The following is an 18,977-nucleotide window of genomic DNA, read 5'->3' as shown; positions in this document are numbered from 1 at the left end:
CACAGAACGTTAAAAATAAAGCCATCATAATTTGGGGCTATCTTTGCATATTTTATAGCTAGATACATATTTATCTCACACAAGACTGTCTAAAATTCATTAAAATACTCATTTCCTCACAGAAACTGTGCTGCTCTTAGGACTCGTATAAACAAAGAAAAACACCCACGCCAGATTATTCAACACACCATAGAAAAAGAATGTCTCTCCCAGCATGAAATGTTTCTCATCTGTTACCATATACCTCCTACTTCTTATTCCATTTTTCCATCTCCTCTAGCATAAACATTTCTGTCTATTAACAGCCTTTCAAATTCTTTACACTTTAAATATTGTATAGAAACACATGTAAACAGAAATCTGTGTTATTTTTATTGCACTCGGTATGAATTCACAGCAGCTGACAGCAGAATCTCAGATCAGTGCAGGAAATGCATACGTGCTCAACTATAGAATTTTATACGCAATAAATCCTGTCAAATGCTATATAAACCTCCACATTAAGGTAGTAATATAATGCTAGAGCATTTCCTCTGATTTCTCTTTTTAATTTCCTTCAAAGTGTCTCTGATTTAAGAATTGTGTGTAGGAAGAAACTGTATTAACTACCTACTATCTTAAAAGGCAAGGCAGAGCACCTGGAGAATATTCCTGGGCTACAGGTTTGACTAGCTGGAGCCTAGCCAATGAAATGAGTGAAGTCCTGTTAGTCAATATGCCTGATTCCTTCCCAGTACTGAAATAATGGACAGAAAGCAGAAAAACTTCTGTTTCAGAAGCCTTTCAAGGAAGCATTAAAAACCTGAATCTCTGTCAGACTACAGAATTTATGGTCCAAGTGGTTTTAGTAAGGACAGATAGTTCTTAGAATTTTTATTTTGCTAATAAATACTTTTGTATTTTTTTCCTAAAGAATTAAAAACAACCCACCAGAAACCCTAACCTTTTACTTCTAAGTTGTGAAAGTCTAATCACAGTGCAACTGATCAAGAAATATGCTTTTGCGTCGGTTCAGTATTAAGCAGCATTTCCTCTGCCACTGACAATAAAGTCGGTGCAAGATGTGGGGCTGAACCCTAGAGAACTAGCTCCCCTTTGCTGATTTCTGAAGATGACTCTATTTGGTTAACTGCAAATGAGCCATCATGCAGAAATCTGTCTACACAGAGAAAAGAAGCCTTTATGTTAGCACCTCTCATCAGGAAGTGAAGCTTAATGTTGTGCCAATTGGATAGTTTAACAAGAAAGCAAAATGCAATTACATTTTGGGAATGCAAAAAATTTTAACATTTTCAAGTGAAGAACAGTTCTGACATTTTTGAATCAGTGTTTTTGTGTGAAATCTTTTGTTGTTTTTATTTAAACACAATAACCTTACATTCAAAAATGGAATGAACAAAACCACATACCTTACCATATTCTACAGGCTGGAAGCTCCAGATCATGTTAAGATCTAATTCTAAGAAAATTAGAAATCTGTCCTGTCACAAAGCCAAGTATTATGAAAAAGCTAAGGCTGTGAAATCAACGTACTATTAATATTATTACTATTATTGTTGTTGTTGTTGTTATTAGTGTTTAAATTTTGGATTACATTTCTCGCAAAAAGCTTTGCATAAGGCTTGGCATTCATATTTCAATATGTTATGTAAAGCTCTGCATGTTTCTATTGACTTAGTTGATAATGCTTATGAATAACTAATTGAGAAAAAATTAACTTTCTTCTTCCAGAAAAAATAAAAAAATAATTGAATGTTTATACTAAATGTGTAATCGATAGAAGATAAATATTTCTTATAAAACTTCTGTTTTACTGGTTTATAACTGGGTATAATTAAATTTAAAGTCCAGACTATAAACAAGAATTGGATCTGTAAACATGTAATTTTCATTAAATTATAATTCATATTTCCTTAAAATACTTTCACCATGATTTAAAGAATCATTTCATTCTTAGTTTTCATAAGTCCCTGGTGAATTTCTACCAACTATCATAGCAAAGAGCTCACAAAAGTACAAATCTGAAATACCTTAAGAAAGGCTCACTTTCTCTAAGGTCAGAAAGTAGCAGACATATAAAATAGTATGCCTCCTGTTTCACATTTAAGCCACTAACTAAGAAATTAAGAGATCTAAAATGGAATTCTGTTCCCCCATATCTTTTAGTTCTGAAGTTATTGCATATTCTTTTCAAGCAGCACATATTTTCGCTGACTAAAATATAATACTGAGATCCTGAATGTTTTAATTCCTGTCTCAGTTTTGAACAGCTTTTATACAGAAGCTGCCGTAGCCTGCTCCTGCGTTAAATATAGTAGCACAAAGCACTGGTGCATTGGGAATGTTTCTTTCCTCTTGGGCCTCCAGTATAAGCAGAAACACTAACAGAAAGCCTAAAACTGATGACTATAAAGTGTCATAAAATAGTTTATTAAAAATTGGGGATAAGGAAGGGAAGTTAAGGGGCAAAGTCAGAAAAGTGACATATAGGGAAGCCATGTGTCACTGCAAACAGTACTGGAGACCTGCACCCTTCTGCCACCTCCATCATGGCTGCCAAGCCCTTGCCAGTCACAAACAGAAGGAAGATGCTGGGCAAGAAGAACCACTGGATAAAGAAGGGTGATTTGCTCCCTCTTCACAACATCTGAGTTAAGGTGAGTCATCTTTATTGTGATTTTAATTAACAAAAAGAGTTTTCAGTAGTTGCTGAGTTCTAGCACTCTCTAAATCATGCTGAGAGCAGCTTGGCATAGCTTTTCATAGGATTTCCCTGAGTGAACTATGTGTAAGAACGATGTATATGTATCATACCTACAGGACACATGCTGCACAGAGGATCTGTACTTGCACAGTGGACTTTGCATACCCCAGATGCATTGCGTCAGCGGACATCTACTGTATATCTAATTGGCCTGGGTCATCCTTTGTCCAGGATTTTCAGGATATGTGAAACATATCAAGTTTGAGTAGTCTTTTTACTGTCCAGGCTAAATTTTGTGCATCCTATTTTATTGATACGATACGATACAATACAATACGATACGATACGATACGATATGGTATGATACGATACGGTATGGTACGATACGATACGATACGATATGATACGGTACGGTACGGTACGGTACGGTACGATACGATATGATACGATACAGTATGATACGATACGGTACGACACGATACGATACGATACGGTACGGTACGATACGATATGATACGATACAGTACGATACGATACGATACGATACGATACGATACAGTACGATACGATACGATACGATACGATACGATACGATACGATACAGTACGGTACGGTACGATATGATATGATACGATACAATATGATATAATACATAACAATCCAATCCTACCCATTAGATTTCCATTCTCATCTTCTAAGATGCACAACAATAGAAAGGAAGTCACAACTGACAATTCATGTCTTATGTTGTTTTAAATATCTGCACTTATTTATTTATTGACTATTTTGTGTGCTTAAAACTGTTTGTACATTTATCCCTTTTAAATTTTGAAAACTAATGGAATTAAGTATGCCACACTGATTTAAATAACTGTTACGTTTCTGCTTCTGTATTGCTCTCATTCACTCTGGTGTAACTGAAGGTTAAAAATTAAAAAAAGCACCCTTACTGGAAAACCAGTATGAAATCAGAATAAATGCCCCTGTTTATAAACGTAAAAATAAACAGTGCTTTTAATTCACTGCCACAACTTTTCTCCCATGGCAAAGAAAGAACAATCTTGTTCTTAAATATGATTTTAAGCAGAATTAAAAAATATCCATGGTTAAATAAATCTTCTGAATTGGATAATTGGTTATTTAAATGAAAATGCAGACTTTAAATTATCTTTCTCAAGTTAGTGCTATATTATAGAACTTATCAGCTAATTAAAGAAAAAACTTCCCCTTAAAATAGCATAAAGCTTGCAAACCTTATCTTAAAATGTAAATGAATATAGTACTTTGTTTTTAAGCTACCAAAAATGTGGGTCATTCTTTAAGTCTTAACTTGTCGTTCAATTATGCATTAATGAACTCTGTGTGGAATCATAGTTTGTCATGTAATGCTTATAATTTCTTTTCTTGCAATTTTAAATACCATATATTACTGAAATTACTGTTGTAAAAGTAGCAAATGGACATTAGTAGTAATACATGGTCATCTTGTAAAACGTTATGTAAATAAGCATATCCCTTTCTTAAACTTTAAAATCAAGCTTTCAATTGAGCTTTAATCATGCAGTTCAGTTAATTATGTCCCTTATAATGCTAATGTTAGTCTGTACAATTTCTCTTTAGCTACACAGGCTCAAACTTTACTCTAGTTCAACTGAATTTATTTTTTTAATTCTTTCATGTGTGAAACAACTACCATTTACAGGAATGAAATATCGGTATTTCCAGGGTCTGCACAAGACGTGTACCATAGTTCTCTGTCACTGGGGAAAATACAATACATTTAGTAATTCTAACAAGTCCATCCTAAACCTGTCCATGTAAGTTCATGATCAAATTTAATTACATTATGGCAGGGTACGCATGATCTACCCTTTTCCGCAGAAACCAAGAAATAGAATACTTGTGTAGTCAAGCATTGGCTCCAATAATACACTTCAGTTTATATTAAAGGCCCTTATTCATCTGGACTAAAAGTGATATTTAAAATTATTCTGATTGCTTGGTTTAAATCTTAAGTCTAGTTCAAGACTCCCTATACTTTGGAATACAATTATACCTGTATATTCTTAAAATAAGTGTCTAGTACTAATTCATGAGACTGGAGAACAATTTTGGACAAAGGCGTGAAAGACTTTATTTTCTTTTTTTCAAAAATCAGAGGCAAAATTTCAGACTTTCCCTTGTTCTTGAAACTAGCTATTAGGTGCATTTTGTTTTACTTTCTAAGTGGATAATTCCAAACGAAGCTGCTATTCAGTATACTGTATGCTCTATACTTATATGACACACATAGTTCTAAACCATTATTTAGACTGTAAGTTTTTAAACCCTTGTATCAGCGAATATATTGATTTTTCAAGCCCCATAATAGATATACATTGGCATTGTAAATGCCACAATATATTATCTTGACAGTTCAATGGAAACAAGCTGGTGAATTGAAAGCATGTTACAAACTTTCAGATGATTTAAAATTTCTTGTTTTCATTATTTTTATGAACAATGGAAGATTTGACTGAAGCTTTGAATGTTCTAAGTAAAAAGAAGTGACTCTTAGCACTTAAATTGCTCTAAGCACAAGTTTCATTGGAACAGTAGAGAATCGTTATGCTTTCCTGGTTAGCCTTATGCATGATGAAATCTCATGATCTCTGCCACTGCAGTTTATGGTGTTACAAATCAATGTTTCTTTTGCAGATGGTAAAATTGAATCTATAAGGTCAAGATGCAGTTCAAGTTCAAGACATGCAAATATGTGTATTTATAAGCATGCTGTTTGCCTATTCTTGGATTACAGTTCATTTCCTCTGAAATGTGTAGCTAGTGGCTAGTCAGTGGAATTCTTTCTGAGTTTCATGGATTGTATGGGCTAGTTAGCATCTAGTTTTAACACCTAGTGAACCCACAGACAACCAGAATATAATTCTTAAATAATAAATATGCCTAAAAATACATGTCCAGTGCCATCAGAGATGCCCTTGGATATCTGAGACTTCATCACAGAGCTGGCAGATATTAAACAGGACTGATAGGAGATCAATGTTCTTATGAAGGGGCACCTAGAAGCTTTCTGGGATACATGAGAATGCCTCAAAGGTTTGGAAGGGGTAGCGTTTAAGTAACTGAAACCTACTCCCACAATACAGGCAACCCAAAACAAGATGTCTCAGTTTCAGCCTGAATCCCACTGTAAGTTTTTGGCTATAAACACCTCAAATCTATGACTAAATTTTAAGAAATCAGTTTGCTACATAGCAGGACTGTAAGACAATATGATTGGCTTAAAAAGACAAGATCTCCTTTTTGTGCTTAAGTGTACATGCCTCAGTGCAAGTTCAAATTTGTTTCAGTCATTTTGAATGACTGAGACTTCAACTCTTCTGTCTAAAGGCTTAAGCTTAATTAGCAATCCTGGATGTAATAAAGTAAATCTTCTTGGATCCACTACACAAAGTTTGTGAAATTTTTAAACCTCTGGGTTACTTTTCCAGTGGAGGATGCTAAAATCTATCCCGCTTGCCATGTAATAAATAAGACAGATTCATAGTTCACTCAGAGGCAAGCCTAGATTAACTAAAACCACTTACAATAACATATTCGTTTATGGAAATATATATGTATATACCTTATTTAGCTAACTGTACTTCTCGTCATGAAACAGAGGTTGCAGCTCTGAACCCTGCTTTTGTAAGGACATTTCAGCCTTTGTAGAGGAGAACCTAGAAATAAAAGGATACACTTGTATGTAATTAACCCTCTAAAGCAGGGCTTTATATATTATATATATATTACATAGGTTTTATATTTTATAGAAAAATATCTTCAGAGAAGACCCCTTTGAAAAGTTTCTAGTTCAATGCAGTGTTTCTTGTAACTTAGACTTGTAATTAGAGCTGTGAACATATTAAGATAAATAAAAGTTATCCAAATCACTGTATACCACAGTAAAAACTGTCCTTAAAGAATGAAAAAGATTAACTGATATTTTAAAATTTTATTTATTTTTTTCCAGACACAAGTACTCCTGGGATTTGACAGGATAGATCAAATAATATATTTTGGGCAAGCATACTTCAAAGACAACTGTTCTATGATAGGTCTATTCTGACTAAAAATATTGCAAATATCAGTAAAGAAAATGGAAGAGTTAATGACTGTTCCATTCCAAAGCCTCTCTCTTTGAAATTTTAAGAAAATATTGATAATGCTCCAGATACTATTAGTATACTTTTAAACCATTTTTTTGTCATCCATTCTAGTCATCAATGTCCTGTTCAGTGGAAAATGGGACTCATTTCAGTGAATGGATATAGATTTATAAGAAGTGAGCTAGAAGTCCAGCATATGCAAAATGGATCACCTTCTGGAGCTGTATGTCTTTTGATAACAGAAACAAATGACTTAGAAGATGCATAACTGTTAACCACCTAAATTATGGACTCAACTCTTTACCATTTATCTAGCTCAACAAAAGGAGAGGATTTGAACTTCGAGTAATAGTAATATCTACTTGTCCTACAAATGAGTCTTCTCTTCCTAAAATTTCCCAGAGTTGAAAACTGAATTAAATATTTAAAGGGCTAAAGTTCATAAAACATGCAATGAAGCATAGAAACATAGAATGGTTTGGGTTGGAAAGGACTTTTGAAGGTCATCTAGTACAACCTCCCTACAATAAGCAAAGACATCTTCAACTAGATCAGGTTGCCCAAAGACCTGTCCAACCTGATCTTGGATGTTTCCAGGGATGGGGCATATACAACCTCCTGGGCAATCTGTTCCAATGTTCTACCACCCTCATCGTAAAATATTTCTTCCTTGTATCTAGTCTGAATTTACCCTTTTTTAGTTTCAAACTATTTAAAACGATCACTTGCCCTATCACTACAGGCCCTATTAAAACATCTGTCCCCATCTTTCCTATAAACCTCCATTAGAGTATTGGGAAGCTGCAATAAGGTCTCCCTGGAGTCTTCTCTTCTCCAATGTCCTACTGAGCATGAGAGAAATAAATATCAAGGAATCTGAAAGACAAAAAATAAAATCATAGAATCATAGAATGGTTTGGATTGATAGGGACCTTAAAGACCATCTACATCCAACCCCCCTGCCATAGGCAGGTAAACCTTCCACTAGATTAAGTAGCTCAAAACTCCATCCAACCTGGCCTTGAAAACTTTCAGGGATGGGGCATCAACAACTTCTCTGGGCAACCTGTTCCAGTGCCTCACCAGGAGTTTAGTTTCTTCCTAACAGATAACCTCAATCCACCCTCTTTCAGTTTAAAGCCATTCCTCCTTGTCCTATTACTGCATGCCCTGGTATAAAGTCCCTCTCCAGCTTTCTTGTAGGCCCCCTTTAGGTACTGGAAGGCTGCTGTAATTCTCTCCAGAGCCTTTTCTTCAGCCTGAACAACCCCAGTTCTCTCAGTCTGTCTTCATAGAAGAGGTGCTCCAGCCCTCTCATCATCTTCATGGCCCTCCTCTGGGCTTGCTCCAGCAGGTTCATGTCCTTGTTATGTTGGTGGCCCCAAAGCGTGGTGCAGTACTCCAGGGGTGGTCTCATGAGACCAGAGTAGAGGAGGAGAATCAGCTCTCTTGAACTGCTGGTCACACTTCTTTTAATGCACTCCAGGATTTGATTGGCTTTCTGAGCTGAAAGGTCATATTGCGGGGTCATGATAAGCTTCTCATTTACCAACACTTCCAACTCTTTCTTCTCAGGCTGCTCTCAATCCGTTCTGCACCCAGCCTGTGTTTGTGCTTGGGATTGCCCTGACTAACATGTGGGACCTGGCATTTGGCCTTTTTGGACTTCATGAGGTTGCACAGGCCCACCTGCCAAGCCTGTCCAGGTCCCTCTGGATGGCATCCCTTCCCTCCAGTGTGTCAACCACACCACACACCTTGCTGTTGCTGGCAAACTGGCTGAGGGGGCACTCAATCTCACTGTCCATGATGCTAACAAAGATGTTAAACAGTGCCAGTCCTAGTAATGACCCCTGCAGAACTCTAATTGTCACTGGTCTCCGCTTGGACATTGAGCCATTGGTCACAAGATTTTGAGTGTGTCAATCCAGACAATTCCTTATCCACTAATAAAGAGAATCAAATTGTTTGATTATTGTAAATGTTGTATAAGCAGTTTTAATTTCAGTAGTCCAACCTTATTCCTAAATTCAGGGCATTTACTTTAACTTTGCTTGTGGAAAGCAAAATCAGTTAAATGTCTGACAATGTCCTATTTTCTGTCTGAGTGAGATTTTGAACCAATAGTGACAATTGCTTGCTGATAGTATCTCTCTGCATTTGAAGAAAGTCTTTCAGAGATTACTAGCTTGTCACAAAAAGCTCACTCTGATAACACTGATCTATAAAATTGTATGTTCCAACATATAAGCACATTTCATGCTGAAAATTAAAATATATATGAAGACCTGACAGTTCCATGTAACAGTATAGAAATTGTCTATATGTTTAAAGACTCTATGAAGGGTGATTAATTATTGTGGTGGGTTGACCCTGGCTGGCCACCAGATCCCCACCAAAGGTGCTCTGTAACTCCCTCCTCAGCTGGACAGGGGAGAGAAAATGTAACAAAAGGTTTGTGGGTGGAGATAAGGCCAGAGAGATCAGTCACCATACTGTCACAGGCAAAACAGACTTGACTTGGGGAAATTGATTTATTACCAATCAAATCAGAGCAGGATAATGAGAAATAACAATAAAGCTAAAACCACCTTCCCCCATGCCTCCCTTCTTCCCAGGCTCAACATCACTCCTGAATTCTTTACCTCTTCCCTTTTGAGTGGTCAGTTCATCACATGTTGTTTCTGCCACTTCTTCCTCCTCAAGGGGGAGGACTTCTCACATTTTCCTCCTGCTCCAATGTGGAGTCTCTCCTATGGAAAACATCTCCACAAATTTCTCTAACATGAGTCCTTCCCACAGGCTTCAGTTCTTCACAGACTGTTCCAGTGTGTGTCTCTTCCACAGGGTGCAGTCCTCCAGCAACAGACTGCTCCAGCATGGATCCCCTGTGGGATCACAAGTCCTGCCAGCAAACCTGCTCCATCACAGGTTCCTCTCTCTCTCCAAGTGTCCATGGGTCCGCAGGTCCTGCCAGGAGCCTGCTCCAACGTCGCCTTGTCATGGAGTCATAGTGTCCTTCAGGCATCCACCTACTCTGGCATGGGGTCCTCCACAGGCTGCATGTGGATATTTGCTCCACTGTTAACCTCCATGGGCTGCACGGGGACAGCCTGCCTCACCATGGGCTTCACCACAGGCTGCAGGGGCATCCCTGCTCTGGCACTTGGAACACCTTCCCCCCTCCTTCTTCACTGACCTGGTGCCGGCAGAGTTGTTTCTCTCACATTGTCTCACTCCACTTTCAAGCTGCAATTGCTCACTTGCACAGCAACTTTGTTCCCCTTCTTTAACTATGTTATCCCAGAGGTGTTACTATCATCAGTGATGGGTTCAACTTTGGCCAGCAATAGGTCCATCTTGGAGCCAGCTAGCACAGGCTGTATTGGACAGAGGGGAAGCTTCTGGCAGCTTCTCTCAGAAGCCACCTCCGTACTCCCCTGCTACCTAAGCCTTGCCATGTGTACCAAATAGATTTATATAGCCAGAGACAGGGTGGGGATGGTGGCACTTAGGTGATTTTGATGAATCTGCAATAACTCTAGCCAGTTTGTCTGTAGGAGTTTGGTGTAACGTAGGCAGACAGGCTCCTCCAGAGGATACCACCTATCTTGCTTTTAGATATTTATCAGAAAAGGAGTTGAATTGTCCCTTGGGACATTTCTTGTTGATTTCTGAGACAACCTAAACAAGTAATTTAGGTTAAGATACTTACGTTCTAGAAGCCTAAATACTGAATTAATCTCACTCTATTTGACAAGCTTGGCATGAAAATCAACATATTCATCAAGTACTATTACAAATTAAAATTTCATCTAACAAGATCATTGACCTTAGCACTGTTGGGTTTTCTTCTGAAGGAAATACCATTTACAAGTTTTAGAAAATGATACCAATAGCTATGCTACTACTTAACTCTCCCCATTCCAAGTAATATTGTTACTCATATTTACACAGTTACTGACCTGATTTTAATTTTTCCAAATTGCATAAAAATTATTATTCAACAGTTAATTGCAATACAAATATACAAAGGTAAGCACAAACAAATTTTTCAATACCCTAATTCAAAAAGGTTTTTCTCTATGTTACAAAAACAGATCGCCTGGTGAACTATGAATTTAAAGGGGGGAGTTTCAAAGGGCCAGCATGTTTCCCCAAAATGTCTTTAACAGCTAGAGCTAATGTATGGTAACTAAATGTCCTTCTGTAACTTTGGATTTTTGTAATTCTGATATAAAGCTGTATTATCTGAAAGGACCAAAACTGCTACTCTCTAACATGCTTTTGACATCTGCATGCTGACAAGTTCCTCTGTGGTATCAACACTTACTGCCTTGCTGTCAGCCATCAGTCTGGCCCATTAATTAGAGCCACGACTTAGTCGTTACCTTCTACAGAATGTATCTTAATGAAAAATGTCAAAGAGTTTTCTGAAAACTTTTAATAGCCTGCACTGTACAGAAAACTGTCAGAAAATGTTGCCACCTATATTCTGTCTACTCTTAGAACACTGGCTTTCTAAATTAGTTTTATTCTTTGTGTAACTGCAGATGCTTTATCCCAAGCACAAGTCACATCACATGTAATTGGACTTGGTTTACCATATAAATAAGGCATACAGCCTACTGTAGACTACATCTTATGCTTCACTTTTCTATTCACAGTATACAGTACTTTTAATGATATCCTTAGAGAGCTAGTCAAAGAGCTTGGGGGTGGAATGTGCTAGTGACTGTAGGTTCAGCCAAAGCTCAGAAGGAGCTCAGGGTAGGATTTGTGGTATTTTGTTTGTTAGGTCTCCCTTAAAAACTCTCACTTCAGAGTAATAAGAAGAGCATCAAATTCTGCCTCATGTTTGACAGACATGTAAAAAGTCTCCCTTGAGCTGGAAAATATAATGAAAAAGAAATGGTAATACAACAAACATCATTGTCATCACTGAATCATCCCAACGAAAAGTGTAAAGCAGAATAAAAATAGACTAAACTACTATAAAAAATTAACTTACATTTAACACTTTCTTTGATTTGATGAAGCTTGTCAGTTCCATGTACATAATGTTATTGAGGTTCCACAGCTTTTGTGTGCATATATTTCTTCTTTCTTCTCTACTGGATCATGGTCACAGAGAACAAATTAAAAAATGAATACTTATGAAACAGTTGTATGTCTGCAGAGTGTGTATATGCAAGGGAATCTCTAGTAAATTATAAACACCGTACTGTCTCAGAACATTTTATTACCCTATAGAGTATCTAGTGAGACCTATGGCAACAATTTATGTATTTTGGCAACAGTCATTATTTATGGCTCTGGAGAAGCAGCAATGTATCTGAACCTAAACACTTACACAAATCTAAAAAGATGGCCTACTGAAGAATTCGGGGGAATACTTGTGCCTTAATACAGGGTTAAATGTTCAGCCTCAATATTGAAAAATGCAAACTTAGCACATTATGGACATTGGCTTATCAGAAATCATAATCAAGTATCAACTCGTAGTTTGCATGTGATCAGATTTGATTAGCACAGATATACAATGGATTTGATATACAAACCACTCTGAATACATTGAGTCAGTAATGGTAGAACGAGCAACCATGACTAACAGCCTTCAACAAGATGATTATACCTACCAAAGTCATTTTACAAAGGAGAAATCAAGACATTTCAGTAGGGCTCTTCCTCAGTGTGATTGCCTTCTGCTTTGAAAGTAAACACATTATGATTGTGTAGCATCTGGAATCTATTATATTTTAACTATGTTTTATACAACTGATGCTTTCCCTTAACCAATGTGCCTGAGAGATCACTAGCTCTTATTTTGCATTGATGATTTCAGTTTTTGGGTTTTACATTTTCAGACCCAACTGGATAATACCAGTGGAGAATGAGGGTAAAATTTGTGATGAAAAGTCTCAGATTCAATTTAACATTACAATTACGTTATCTATTATTTACTGAAAGAAAATCTACAGAAACATATTAAACATCAAAGTCATTTAGAAGCTGCTAGAAAGAAGGCTCTAAAGTCTTCAGGCAAACTTTCAGCCACAGCGAAGACAAAAAGTACGATGTAGAATTTCTAGTTCACCGCTGCAAAAGACTGCTGAAGGAAGTGGTGGGATGTTGTTTCTTTAAGTTTTCATATTTTTTCTGTATGTCTTGGAATAAAAACATCATTCAGCCTAAGTGCTCTCACAGTGTCCATTGGCCCTGTATTTATAAAATTATGATTTCATAATAATTTAGAATATCTGTAAGAAGAAACAACCTTTTTTAATCTCCACTACAGAATAAAAGCATAAGGAGATTAAAAAATAAAAAAAAGTTAGAATATTATTATAAAAACTGAAAGGACCTACATTTACCAATGCAGACTGAGTATAACCACTAGCTACAGTACAAGGAATAGTTGTGAGTCAGTTAAAACCCAGATTAATTACACAGCCTTCTGCAATCTTTAACAATAGCGTAGCTGCGTTTCCTAAACCCGTGACCTACTTTGTGTTTTAACAGCATGTAGCTTCAAACCAGCTCCTTGAACCCAACACTGAGATTTAAATATTTCCATCTGAGAATGTAGTCTGAAAGGTCTACAGTGCTGTCTGACTTTGGTGGAACCTGCTGAGGTTTTTCCCAGTCTGACTGGAAGAAGTCTCCTGGGTGCAGACTGGTCTAGAAATGTAAGCTCCTCTACCATGTCTAGAAGTCCATTGCAATTTGGGTGCTTTTCCACCATATCTCCATTTCTGTGATGTCCAGCTCCTACAATTCATGAGCAGAACTTGCCTTCTGTAGTATCCATGGCTGAGAGGCTCCCTCCTCATTGCAGTGTCTCTAAGCTGAGATAGTCACCGGAAACAAAACTAAAAAAAAAGAAAAAAGTTAACCAAGAACTGGAACACAGTTTTTTCTCACCCTGATCAGTCAGTTACATTGTCAAGCTCCCTTTCTATTGATATCTGAAGGAGTGGGCTGGAAATTAGGACCATGCGTGGCAATCAGTTAGCTGAGGGGAATGTGCTCGAGCTTGTAGGTCACTAACCCTGGGAGGACAAGGCGTGTGAATAGACACAACAATTAACATGATGAGTCATGCTGAGAGAGCATAGGGGAGTGGGGATGGCACCAAGGAAAGGTAACACCTTGCTGTTAATTGATGGTAGTTAACCACCAGTCAGGGATTGCCTAGTATGCAATGCTTAGCTTAAAGAACCAATCTGTTTAAAATGCGCAGCTTCTGAAAGTGTATATAAACTCGTGCTTCTGTACAATAAATTGACATTTGCTTGCATCAAGCTGTGTCCCGTCTCTCCATCACAGCAGATATCTTCTCCCAGAAAGATGTTCCATAAACCAGGTGGGAAATAGGAGTTGTGATTTGAAACCATTATCCCAAGTGTAAAAATGAACAAGAGTTCACACTTCTTGGCAATGAATTCAACCCTTAGCCTACCTGGCAGCAAAATTGTACTGTCTGTCTTAAAAAGAAATGTACTACAGGAGAATGTTCCAGCACTTTCCTGGTCCTTTTACTCCCTTATACATAGATTTAGGCAGAGTCTCCTCAGCACGTTGCTTTTCTGGTCTGACCCTTCAGTAGTACTGATCTCACAGTCACAGAGACTATAGAGGGAGCCCAAGGATTAAGATGTTTGGTCTTAAACATTTATTATGTTCCCTGTATCACTACAGCTCACGTAAGAGTCATGCATGGCGAAAGTGGAATAACAGGACACAAGGGTAATTTTTAAATTACCTTAAAATTTATTTATTTACTTTTAATTTACTTACACAGAGACAAAATTCTGAATTATACTTGATCTGCCTACTCAAGCTTTGTCAAAAAGAATCACTGGTCTCAAAGTAGACAAGGAATCAGATGTGCCTACAAGGAAAGAACATGGTCCACCTAACCCTAGACCATGCAAGTAAGCCTACCAAGGAGAAAGAGTGAGTCATTGTGACTGCTGCTGCAGACAGAGGTACCCATCTGTCAGCCTGACCAAACATCTAGAGAGGTTTGTTGCCTGTCTGGGGCAGGATTTGGGATGTGTTAGAGGGACTTCTGAAGCTTATCTGTCCCTCTGACTATTACCCCCTGCTCTTATTCCATGTGGGCACAAATGATACTGTCATGAAAAAAACTGAACAGTATCAAAACTGACTACAGAGCTCTGGGACTAATATTCAAGGGGCATGAGAGCTCAGGTGGTGTTCTTCTTAATCCTGCAATTGAGGGAAAACTGTGTGAAGGGAAGAGCACTAACAGGACAAGTCAATAATTGGCTGCAGAGCTGGTGTTGGCCACCAGTTTTGGGTTCTGTGACAATATGACCCTGTTTACAGATCAGTGTCCATTTGGGAGAGATGGGATCCTCCTCTCAAAGAAAGGAATAGCTGTTTTCACCAGCAGGATAGCTGATATCATCAGAAGGGTTTTAAACTAAGAATGATGGAGGATGAAGACAATAATCAGCAGTCTTGTAAGCAAGTCGCAGGCCGGGTCCCTGAGCAAAGGGCATGGGGTGATGTGACAGGAAGGGCTCACAAAATCAACAAAATGGGTGATGATCAGTGGCATGAAATCTAGCTGGAGGACAGTAACTAGTGGTGTACCCCAGGGGTCAACAGTGGGTCCAATCCTGTTCAACAACTTCATTAACAATTGGGACTATAGGGCAGAGTGTACCCTCAGCAAATTTGCTAATGACACAAAACTGGGAGGAGCAGCTGATGTGCCAGAGGATTGTGCTGCCATCCAGAGGGACCTTGAAAGGCTGGAGAAATGGGCAGACAGGAAGGAACCTCATGAAGTTCGCAAGGAGAAGTACAAATTCCTGCACCTGTGAGGAAAAACCTATGCACCAATACATGAACTGCAATGTGAAAACAACAAGCAGCTATGTGTTTGTATTTTGATGGCAAAAAAAAAGCCTACTAAAAGACTAGTGTTAAAGGTTCTGAACAACAGAAGTTATTAATCTGCTCAGGTACTTTTTCTAATTATCATCTCTGAGTAGGCAGATACTCAAAATGGCAGGGAGAGATTGCAGCTTTCCCTGTTTCTCCTACAATATGTCACATGCACTTAGTACCTTTTGAGAAAATGTTACTTACTTTGCATTCTCAGTTCCAGATGCTCAGGTATTCTGCATGCAGATGACATACTAAAAGCTTTGTATAGCTAATCATGTGATAGGGGAGAAAAAAAATCCTCCTAGAGACTAAGCTAAATATGTAAATATAGAAAAAACATCGTTTGCTTTGTATGAAATGGAAAAAAAATTGCTTTAAAGAAAAAGCTCAGGAAAAGATTAATGTTTCAGCAAGTGTCTCACAAGTTATCTACACTTCGTTTAATGTAAAGGAAACCACCAGTGGGTTGCAACAGTGTTTCAACTTACTTTAGCTTAGAGTCAACTTCTTGAATTCTTGCAAAATGCCACATAATGCACACAAAAAATCATCCTGATGAATCAATAGTCCTAATATTTATGGCTGTCAGGAAATTTCAGATTTAATTGCCAGTTCCTGTTTAGCTATATTTACAACTTATTTTAAAATTAAAGAAAAATTTGTAAAGATAAAAAGATTTAAATAGTGAGATGGAACTGTGAGAAGTACATAGAGAAAGCAAGAATTCTTAGACTGTAGTATATTTAACAGTGGTTTCATGTGGACCACAAATTTGATAGTAAGAAATTAGTATATATCAGGCTAGAATATTTTGGTTACATGAAAAGTGGAATATACACAACCTTGTTCATTATGGATGTAATACATAAGTCATAAGAATTTCCTAAGTGAAAGCAAAACTTACTACTGGATGATGAGCCTAAGTCTCAGAAGATCACAAGTCCAGAAGCTATGAAGTAGTAACCCAAAAATGAGATATATGAATTTAGCTATATAACACCTATGAATATACAAAAATGTGCATTTTTAATTTCTTAAAGACAAGTTCTGATACCTAATCTAATCAGGAAAATTATGTTAAAAATTAATCTTAGTGTTACAAGAATTATCCACACATGTACTTAATTTTCATTTGTATAGTTTATCCATTAAAACTATTTAAATCTACCATGAACATTTAATTCCAGACAGTCAAATACAATGTAATAATTTCACATTTGAATAATATCAAAGATAAGAGAAAATGTAAGCCCAGTGGTCTTTTATGCTGAGCACCGAAGTTTAATAGTAAGAAAAATTAGTATAAACAGCCACATAATTAGACATGCTACATTGATATTGATGCCTTTTAACATCCTCTCACATGGCTACAAGTGCTAATTCTTGCAACTTTTCTGCTTTCAACACCACTACTAGTGCACCATGTCACCTAAATAACTGTAATTAAGCATTCTCCGTAGCTGCTGATTACAGTATGCTGATGAACATTCCCACTGGATTTAGCAGCCTCTTTCATAACAACAACAATAATCATCTCATATTATAATGTCTGTGCTTCTGAAGACTTCTTAAATAATCTAAAATTTAAATTGTACAGGCTGTTGATTATTGCAATCTAAAGTTCAACAGGAGCTTAATCAAAAAGATTCAAGTGTCACATCACTGACATCTATTAAGCAATATGGTAATACACATCTTGGGAAATAAATACTTAAGCTACTTGGTCTTTCAACCAAAGCAAACTTTTTCCTAAGGTCCGTTGCCCTCTTGAAAAGAGCACTAAAACTTCTTATGTCACATTCTGTTGCAAGGAATGGAAAAAAAAATTGTTTTCAGTAGGAATTTCTTTATTTGGTTAAGGTCCTAATCACTTTGCACTGAGAATAATGACATTCAAAAAGCCAAAGTGCAGAATTATGTCTCTTATTAAGACTTTTTGTTATTATCTGTACAGTTCTGAAAGCTAATGGATCACATTTCTTTGAACTGAAACTAGGTGAATTCAATTGTGCATTAGTCACCTGGACCAGTGTACTACTGTCTGTGATGATCTGTAAAGTCCTTGCAGACTGTATTACTTATATTTTCTTGCTGTTATTCCTATATAGAAAAATTATTCCATGCAAGGAGTGGGAACCCCTTTGGTTTATCCTATCACAGATAACTTGAGAAGCTACATTCCTTTGAATATGTGTACAATAGCAGAAAGAAGCATTTTTATTTTCTTTCCTGATTGTGGTCCATGTTCAACACAGTCAAATCTTTCATTAAATCATGTACAAAAATGCAAGTCTCTTATGGCTTTCTTTACAATCAGTAAGGAACATACCTAGTAACATGAACTTCGTATGTCAGGAAAGAGTAGTGTAGAAGCTGTGCTACTAGTTTCTGGCAATTTTTAGAAACAAGCAATCATTCTCACTTCCCCTACATCAGTGCTGCAGGACATAATATATCTCAGCGTAAGTGCCCTCTAAATGTTCTTTCTTATTATTCTTATTAGTAATATTAGACATATATGCAGCATTATTTTGTTAGCCTATTTTTTAAAAATATGTATCTATTCTTTTTATGTGTGGACCAAAGGTGTTTCTCTGACCCCTTTATTTCTTCATCTACCACATCTCTTGTTCAGAATGTTCGTTATGCCCACCTTTTTCAATACAGGAAAGAAAAATATCCTTGAGCCAGAATGCTTCCAGTAATTCTGGAGTAATAAGGCATAATTCCATGTAAATCACTGAAGTTTTGCTATGTCTGTGAGGATCTGGGTTGAGATATCTTCTCTGAGTATTCAGCTGACTACATTGTTTCTTGGGGAATTAAGGACAATGGAGAAGTAAGACCCACATCCACATGAAATACCTGGCTTTATTGGTTTGTATCTTTTATGCTGTGAAAGGCAGTCATCTTAATCATTGCAGTTTCTTGATATAGGTTCAACAAAATCATTTATTGCTTTTTAAAAGCTTTCTCCAAGTATTTCTCAAACAGCACACTAAGCCACCTGAGATGTACATATATTCATACATATGTGTGTTCATTTGTCAACCCACAGTTCATTGTGGTCAGTTTGTGAACAGCTCATGGTCAAATGCTTGAAACTACTGGTGTGGAAATGAAGCAACTCATATGCTTGGGTCATTTGAAGGATCTGACTTTATTTTTATTTTCACAGTGTCTTTATCACACCTTCACTT

At 37.1% G+C, this 18,977-nt stretch overlaps 1 long non-coding RNA gene across 1 annotated transcript; it reads left to right on the top strand.

The window, feature by feature from the left end:
- The first annotated feature begins 3,291 nt into the window (after positions 1–3,291).
- On the top strand, positions 3,292–14,152 carry LOC308064507. The gene is made up of 2 exons (XR_013928415.1): positions 3,292–13,919; positions 13,997–14,152. It is a non-coding gene; the product is annotated as an uncharacterized lncRNA (long non-coding RNA).
- Positions 14,153–18,977: the final 4,825 nt, after the last annotated feature.

The sequence above is a fragment of the Falco punctatus genome, assembly GCF_963210335.1.
Source record: "Falco punctatus genome assembly, chromosome: 5".
Lineage (NCBI taxonomy): Eukaryota > Metazoa > Chordata > Aves > Falconiformes > Falconidae > Falco > Falco punctatus.
This window is presented reverse-complemented; position numbering and strand designations above follow the sequence as displayed.